This window comes from Protopterus annectens, chromosome 16.part0, assembly GCF_019279795.1.
Source record: "Protopterus annectens isolate FY-2018-M chromosome 16.part0, PAN1.0, whole genome shotgun sequence".
Classification (NCBI taxonomy): Eukaryota; Metazoa; Chordata; order Ceratodontiformes; family Protopteridae; genus Protopterus; species Protopterus annectens.
In genome coordinates, this window is record NC_056750.1 from 736,646,430 (window position 1) to 736,654,510 (window position 8,081).

The following is an 8,081-nucleotide window of genomic DNA, read 5'->3' on the forward strand; positions in this document are numbered from 1 at the left end:
ACTAATCCCAGTGTAACACTTCATACAATTGCATTCATGCTTCCATATCAGGAATCCTTGTTTATGAAGTAATTCATACAAAGCTTTACATATATGAACGAGCAAAACGTATTTCATGTCACAGCTTTCATGAAAATATTTCAGAGATAAGATGGAAAATGCAAACCATTTGTAAATCTGCATTCTGATATTGTTTGTACATGAACAGTGGTGACTTCTGAAATAATAAACAATGCTTTAAAGTTGAATATGTGAGATTCTCACTCTTGTCTAACATTTATTCATAATTCACAACTTTTTAGCCTAAATAACTTTCTACTTGTGCTCATTCTTAGTGATAACCTCACTATTACCTTGCAGTAATCTAATAAACATCTGGCTGTGCATATTATCCATTACGTTTAACTTAAAAAACTGCTTTTAGGTCACGATATGTTACTAAGCAAAGCTAATATAATTCACTGGTCCAATAGTGCTCATGCCTTTTTTATTCAAATAAACATTAATTATCCTTCATATATACATGCTCTAACCATCATAATCTGCATTGCTTACCAACACCTGCCACCTTAACTACAAACACATGTATAATAAAACACCAAATGTTCTCACTTTGATACAATACTACTCCGATGACATCAATACCCTTAAAGAAACAATTCTAAAATCACACAATCCCTGAAAAAGAGAAAACCTCTCTTTAGTACTTTATCTTCTTTACCATTAAAACAAGCTCATACACAGGAGGAACAGCAAAATTATTGAAAATTTTTGGAACCCACATTTCTGACCAAAGTCATCCACATGAACAAACCTGCTATGAGTCTCTTCTGGTTTCTGCAATAGTCTTCCACTATTAACACAAAGAAAATTGCTTCCCATTCATACCTCCTAATAATCTCATCTTCAAGCTGATTGCCTATACAAATCCAACACACAGTATCACTTCTGGGCTTGTTGTTCTTGGTGACTTCAATGTGAACAAGTCTAATCACCGTAACTCATTTCTTCACCATGAAACTCATTTGTTGGACCTCATTTAATTAAAAACATTAACCACCCTTCAGCATAGACAGACTAAAAAGGACTATACTACTGTCTGAAATCTAACAAGCTCACACAACAGTTTTAAGCTTTTTGGCGTAGCTTCAGACAATATAAGTTATCACTCGCTAAATTTGCCATTTGATCTGCATATTAAAAAATCACCCCAGCCTTTTCAAATCTTAATGCCATGGCATCTACTATATTCTTCATCTTGGCCAGACAATACTGCAAATTGTTTTTATTAAATATATGAATTTTTAAGCTATATCAACAAGTCACCAATTTAACATTATGTCCTCCATGTCATAATTATCTTATTTGCCTTTTACATCCTGCCCTTCTTCATAATTTTGTTCTTCATACATCAATCTTCCTTGTAGCAAACACCATTTTTAGCATCTAACATACTTTTGTTCTCCATACATCAATCTTCCTTGCAGCCAACACCATTTTAGCATCTAAATCCAAGTGATAGAACCTCATTAAGTGATGATAGGCTCAAGTTCCAAACTGTTGCAGATTACTACAAAATCCCTTGCACTATCTGCTGTCAGCATAAATCAGGGCTATGTTTTCCTAACCAGGAGAAAGAACAGTAATCTTCTTTCTAAAAGGAATGTTTCCTTACTTATTTTTAACAACTTTGTACCCAGAGCCATTGCCTCACTTTTGGTTATGATCTAGGAAAAGCAGAAGGCAAGTATCACACATCATATATGTTAGATTTTAATCAACAATCTTGTAAACCTCCATCCTTCCAAGATACAAAGTAGACAAAATGTCAGTTCAAGAACTGTTTTATGTAGCATTAAAGATAAAAATAAATAAATAAATAAACAGTTGATCCGTATCTCATCCTTTAAAGTCCGACATCTGTAAACATGTAAACACTCCAACCTCATTAAACAACTTTTACAAACAGAATCATCATGCAGTGTACTGACATTTTTAAACGTTAGTAGAAAAACACTCAAACTGTTAATGAAATAATTACCTTTCCTCCACAGATCATCACAAAAAGATCAGTTGCAGGACGATTATTAATATTTATACAGGCTGACCTCTAGCTTCCATTGCTTTACGCATATTTAAAACTGTCTTCAAACTGTCTACGGATATCTTAGCATCTTTAAGCTTATCAATCAAGACTACATTTATTAACTTTCTTGTCATGCTCATCTTTGATGGCATGGTACCTTCTTTACAGCACTTACAGCACAGCCAGTAAGAGACAATTACATATGGAAAGTAATGTGCAGGGAGACATATAGTTAGTACTTCCAGGTTCCTATTATGTGATCGAACCTCAACAAGTTCGAACTCTATATGGTCAAAACCATATAGTCGAACTTGCAGAAGTTCGAACACGTCAAAAAAAAAACCCTCAGTAGTAAAACAAACCCTTGCAAGTCCCTTTACTGCACTGTAGTGCGATCTCGGAGTTGGTATATTTAAAGAGAGTGGCTGTGGGGGGTGCAGTGTTGCGTGCCCCCTGCTTGCAGCAGTTAGTATACTGTTGCACATTGTTTTTTTATTTTTTTCCACCTTTTCCTACAGTTTAACTCAATTCTTAAATTGCTTTTCTCCCTACAGTCTTCTTCTTCTTCTTTCGGCTTTTCCCAGTTAGGGGTCACCACAGTGGATCACCTTGTCCGCACATTGATTGGCAGTGGAGTTTTACAGTGTCGAGTTGCCAGCCCGGCGCCCAACCTTCCACAGAAGGCACACTCACATGCACACCTAGGGCCAATTTAGAGTATCCAATCCACCTGCAGCATGTCTTTGGGATGTGGGAGGAAATGCACGCGACCACAGGGAGGACATGCAGACTCCGCACAGAAGGCACCCCAGCCGAGGATCGAACCGGAGAACCTCTTGCTGTGAGGCGGCAATGGTTCCAGTATTGTGTAGGTACCAGAAACCTGCTTCTACTTAATAAAACTTTCATTTCCTTGGCTTGGAATAAAGGAAGGAAAACACCACACACACATGAATATATTTTCAATTCATATATTTTAGATTTAAGGTAATTTCTCACAATTTGCAGATGAATCTATCTACACCTACATGACATACCACAGACACTAAGACATTTGTAGTCAGGTGCTGCAGACAATCTAACATGGATAATTAGGAGTACAGCAGCTGTTATATTAAAAAAAAAAAAAAAGAGATGTGTGAAGTGGCTTTACATTGTCATTACAGACAGGAAGAGAACTTGCACAGATTCACTGCTGCTTCCAATGTAGCCATGGCTTTCATAGCAAAACAGAGCAATTAGATCAGTAAATGGTTCAAAGGCATTCTGGACTACAAAAAGATACTTTAAAGAAAACCCTGTAGTTTAGCTATTTTTTTGGTTGCAGCTGTATAGCTCTTTAGTGTATTCTAAAACAAGCCCTGAAAGAACACAAATGAGGTTCATTCAAGAAATAAAAGCAGCAGTCTTGTTACTGAAGGTATAAAAGATGACAGCTACAGACACTAATCCCATTATATGTCAATGACACAGGAATACACCTCTACTTCCTTACGTCTACTATGACTTAAATAAAGCAGACTTGAAATGTATTATGGGGAAAGAGGAAGGGGGTGAAGAAAAACAAAAAGCTATTTCAAACATCATTGGCAGCCATTTTGCTGAAAACACATTAAAATTGTATAAGAAGCAGTCGAAGTGATTTTGAAATGTTAAAATAGCTCAGAAAACAAAGTGAACATCTAGATTATTTTCCTTTAGTTCTAAGGTGGTTATCTGCTTTAAAATAACTTGAGGGAGGTAGCTGAGGAAGTTTCTGATTCTCAAAGGCATGAGAATCTGTACAATGGGACAAGGCAGCAGCGTCTAAAAGTAAGCAAAGCAGGAGATACAGACATTTAAGGTTGTTTTGGTGGCTTTACTTCTTATTGATCAACCATTCAAACGAGTAGCAATGTTTATTGTGGGGTCTCATATTACCAAAATGACAAGTAAGACATTTTAATGAGAATTTGTACTACTTAGTACCTTGAAGTAGCAACATTTTCATATTCCGATCAGAATAGGTGTCTGATAGTAAATTCATGTCAGACATGTTGAATTGTTTGTAGAAGTACAGTGGAATAAGACAGTTATAAAACTATCCCCTTTCATGCACGAGAAATCTTTGGGCACCGAGGATTAACTCTACTCTCAAGACCATGCTGAGAAAATTCCCAGTCCATTTCATGTGGATGTGAGGCAAGCACCTGTATCATATTTTCTTACCCTACAGAGATGTGTTCCAAAACAGGTTTTTCACCATTTGAGTTACTTTGTGAACAGAGGGTGAGGGGGGCCTTTGATTCAATTCCTGATGAGTGAGAAAGTAAATATTCCTTCAAGGTTCTGTTGGGGACTTGGTGTTGAATTTTTGGGTAAATTTACCGAGATAATAGGGATGACAAAAGCCCACCTAGAGGAAGCAGAACAGAAGTAGTAAGTCTGACATTATGTGAGAGAGAGAGAGCCCAAGACTGTAAGGTTGTCCATAAGGAAATGGCTATCTTTCCTATTTGATAGGATAAGCAAAATGCATTGCAAGGATTATTTCATTTTATGTACATTAAGTGATGTCATTTATATGGTGGAGGCAACACCACAAACTACCAGGGTCAATATGATAAATCCCTAGTAGAAGAGGTTGGGCAATAAGACATGTATGCAGTGGGCTGTTAAAAAAAAAACTGGTAGCTGAATTCCTTTATGGGGCATCACCTACTGCCTCAATGAAGGAGGGCATCTAGTGATAGCAACTTTTTCAAGAAATCTGATCAGAAAGTTTTGTGCCAGACTAATTGCGGACACAGGAATGCAATATCCAGACAGGATCCACACAAATATTGCCTACTTCTTTTTCTTGCACATATTCTTTTTGAATGCTTTGTGAGGATTAAGATGTATTATCAATGCCTTCCTGCCATAAAACTTCATCCTACTGATGTGGTAGTCAAGAAACTGAAAAGAAAAAGTGTAAATACCCTTCAAGCAAGTCATAAGGTCAGAAATATTGCAGTATGCTGAATAAAAAAGTAGGAACATTTCACATGCTCTGTAACTCTCTGCACACGTTGATAATAAATGTACTGTTTTCAGGTAAAGCAGACATGACAGCAAATACATCAGTGTGGAAAATATTACCTTCAAACAAAATAGAAAAGTCAGTAAGAATTCCTGTCAATATCTTTGACAAGCATTTCCGTACAACCTCTTATGGCTGCCTGTTTGAGATGGAAATAATGAAACAGTGTAGGGATGGTCTCATGCTGTCTGAGGATCATCTATTACTCGAACATTAGTGTTTGTGAGAGATGTACATACATAATATTCTCTGACATTATCAACAGCAGTATATCACACATCACACCTCTCCAAAGCCATCACAACACACACAATACATCATACGCTGATGTTCTAAAGATTAACTTGCGTAAACCTCCAAGACCTCCAAAACATACCACAGGCACAAAGCACACTCAGTGAGTTAAGTCTACCTCCTCACAGCACGAGTCCCTCAAAGTCACAGATGATTTGTTCATAAGACAACATTGACCCAAATAGTCTTGCTTTCTGTGACTGCATTGCAAGACGTACAGACATGCCTCTTAGTGGGCTGAGCAAGGAAAGAGAAATGGTTTGCTGATGGTCTAGTGCCAGTATCCATCACATCATTCAAGCAACTCAAGTCCTTGAACTACCACCAGTATGAATCTGTCACAACTGATGCTGGTGTTAATGACTTGAGGTATACCTCCCTGGACTAAATGAGGACAGACAGGATAGAGCTGTCAGACTGTGCCCCCAAGACAGATATAAGCCTAGCATTGAGCATCATCTACTTTCTCCACGGATTATGCCACAACATGAGTTGAAAATAACGGACCTTAATTGGCTCAGTTTTTAATGTCATCAAAAGGGTTCCAATACTTAATAGCCTGTGAAGATATGATTGATGGACCATGCTACTTTACTAGGGATGGCCTGCATCTTTCACCACTCAGGTTTTGATTACTGGTAATGACACTGTCCATCACCATAGTGCCTTTTTCAGGCAATGCTAACATGATAAACATACCAACATAATGAAGCAAGAAAAGGAAAATATTTAGGTGTTACTGATCAATGCTTGGAGCCTAAACAAGAAACTTCATTCCCTACAATCTTTTTTCACTCTGCAGGACATTGATGTCTCTGTAGTGACTCGGACATGGTTTAAACTAGTACAGAGCACTGTGGCCATGCACGGCTCTAACATCTTCCACACGCTTAGACCAGCTACTGTGCAGGAATGGAAAAAAGGTGGAGGTGTCTCATTCTATATGCAGGAGAGACTCGCATCAAGGCTGGTAAAGCAGCATGATGCACTAGATCTTCTTCATGTCCTAATAACTATCAGAAAGGCCCAGAGCCATATATTAGTTAACTGTAGAACTCCCTCTATGATACAAGAATGTCTCAGATACTATCCACAGGCTCAAGAATTGCTCAGTATTAAAACAAATGCCATTTTCCTAGATGATCTAAACTATCCAACTAGCCATCACCACTACTAATTCACATAGCTTCCTGAACTTTGTTAATACACATGCCCAAGGTCAATTAGCCTTGTCCTTACTAATTTGGGAGTATCTTGCACCACACCCCTTGCCTATCTTCATCAAGTACTAGATCTGACAAATAAAGCAGTCTCCTTCAAAATAAATTTAAAACCAGAGATTCCTTCTACCCGAGATACCTTTAGAAATTTCTTTTAAGACAAACTACCTAATACTATTAAGTGATAAATTGGCAAGCACTGAATCCACAACAAACCCATTTAACCCCACTAAATATGCATAAACATACAGCACCACACTAAACATAGTTGCAGTTGTACCTCTTAGGTCCAAGTGCAAGGCAAACCCCAGAAACAAAACCACATGGTGAAACCATAATATCAATAAGCTTTATAATAAAAAGAAAATTTCTGATAGAAAATAAGAATATTAATTCAAAGAATGTTACAACCATTGTCACTGAAATAAGCAAACTCAGTAATTAATAAAATCCACCAAAGCCAAATTTGAGCTTAAAATAGAAACCAAAGCCAAAGAAAATCACAAGGCATTTTTAGTTGTGCTCATAACCTCAAAAGCACACCACAGCAATATACTGAGCTGACTGAGAAAAATGGCACCTACAATGAAGCTGAAGATATGGCAAACAGAAAAAAATAGCTCTAACTTCACACACCACCCCCATTAGTCCCTCAAGACAAACCTGAAAATGGTTTGCCTCCAGCAATCACACAAAACTAAGTCCTAAAAGTGCTATCAAAAGCTAAAAATACTGGATTGCTGGGTCCTGACAATATCCTGGATGCATCTTAAATACCACAATGCACAATTTAGCAACTTCATTAACAGTGTTCAGTCTCAGCCTTCCTACAGGTGTTGTACCTTGCAAATGTAGAACAGCTACAGTTATTCCCCTGCATAAGGGAGGACTTTCCACAGACTCAGAAATTTGACAAGCCTCATATGCAAAGCCATAGAAAGACTGATCATAGAACAAATTATTCAACACATAGGGAACCTCCAAACTCTCCAAGTGCAAGTCATGACTACTCAACCGGGCAGATTTATTATTATTATTATTATTATTATTATTATTATTGTGCTAAGCTTGAGGAAACTACATGGTTGACTAACACAAGTTAACTCCATGGAGATGACCTTTACTTGCTCCAGTTATTTTTCTGTGGTTCCATGATCAACTTCTAAAATGTATAGTAGACATGTCCAGAATTATAGTGATACAGTCTCCTTGCATATTAGTTGATAATATTGTCTCAATAAGTGCCTGATGACATGGTCAAGACTGCGCTTTCTGCAGGCAAAACCAAACATTAAAAAATAAATAAAAATAAAGGATTTCCTAACTGCCTCAAGATTTCTGTGCATGTGATGGCTTCTTTGATATGCCTAATTAAAGCAATATCAAATATTAAAAGTTTACTGGAAACAGAAAGAAAATT